The sequence below is a fragment of the Pocillopora damicornis genome, chromosome 10, assembly GCF_964200805.1.
Source record: "Pocillopora damicornis chromosome 10, jaPocDami1.2, whole genome shotgun sequence".
NCBI lineage: Eukaryota > Metazoa > Cnidaria > Anthozoa > Scleractinia > Pocilloporidae > Pocillopora > Pocillopora damicornis.
The window spans coordinates 5,740,001-5,741,445 of NC_142679.1; the positions used below are offsets into that span (position 1 = coordinate 5,740,001).

A 1,445-nucleotide genomic window follows, 5' to 3' on the forward strand; every position below is an offset into this window, starting at 1 on the left:
TTGGTGATCCTGGTTTCTTCTGGTGTCACTTGAAATCCGGGAGATCTTGACGTTGACTTCGAGTTTGAGTCGGCCTCGCGTCGCTCGCCCGTCTGCGATCTTTCAACCGTTTGGAGATCGACTTTATTTGGTATTGTGGGAACTGGCCTTACAAAATTATTCCTTGTTGCTGCAGTTCGTCTCTTTAGATTCTTAGTAAACCTGAGCACGTTACAATACGAAAACGTCATTATTGAAAGAGGCCCGAAAAAGCAGACGTTGATCATGAAATACATGTAATACACATCTGAAGGCCAGTAGACAAAACAGTAAGATTTTCCAGGGATAAAGCGGTATTCAGCCCAGCCTAAAAGCGGAGGTGAAGCCAAAGATAAGGCGACTACCCAAACTGCGGCGGCATATAGCAAGGCTTTTCTCCTGGAGAATATCTTTGAGTAAGTGTTCCATCTGACGATGTAGAAATATCGGTTGATGGCGATCATGCCAAGAGACATCACCGAAGCAATGAAGGATAAAATCGTGAAAAAGCCGAGCGCTACGCAAGCGGAGTCTCCGAACAGCCAATCCTCTGTGATGATGGTTACAACTGTGAATGGAATGCTTAATATCGACACCATGATGTCAGCCGCAGCCAGATTGAGAATATACAAGTTGGTAATGGTTTGAAGATCTTTGTCCTTGTAGACGATGATGAACAAGCTGACGTTACCAATAAACGCAGCTGAACCAATGACGCAGAGGGTGGTTGTCTCCAAAATGATTGCCAAAGGCATGGTTTGGTCGCACAACAAAAAAAAAGACTTTTTCAACGCTCCAATTATAGGGTTCTCTAAGAATTTCCCTTCGTAAAATTAACGCCGACAGCGAATTTTTTATGCCAACAAGAAGGCCGCCACGAAATTTACAGCAGCGTCTGGTGGCTGCTTGATTTGCAATCTGTTTGTTGGAAAAAACGCTTAGCTCTGATTTTATCTTTTTAAACTATTCATTCTAATGAAAATAACTTCATTTCCGTGTTATTAGTATCCGTCGTTATGGTGAAGGCACGCATGAAACAAAGGCGGGTGTTTGCAATTAGAAGTTTGTTTGAGAGTGACCGTTAAATTAGGGAAAAAAATTAAGAAAGAATGTTGGTATGTGAAGCTTGAGTTGGAAAGTACTTAAGGAACAAACCCATGACATATCTCAAAGAGGGCACAAAAGAGAAAACTTACATTATAAACGCAGTCTTCGTGCACTCAGTTCTTGAATAAAGGCAAAGGGGAAGCTGTCTAACAAAGGTTCTGAGGACTGATTGTATGATAACGCTAAAGAAGACAAAATTGGAAGAAGGAGATTATTTCTGACAAAAAATTACAGTTTTGCTCTTATGATTCTCTCTCAAAATAACGGCAGAAAAATTGTAACGAAGAAATGTTACTATATAGTTTATGGCACACCCAGCA

General features: G+C 41.1%; 1 pseudogene; it reads right to left on the reverse strand.

The window, feature by feature from the left end:
• Positions 1-773, reverse strand: part of LOC149038633 (G protein-coupled receptor 161B-like) — a 1,199-nt pseudogene extending 426 nt beyond the window's left edge.
• Between the last annotated feature and the right edge of the window lie 672 nt (positions 774-1,445).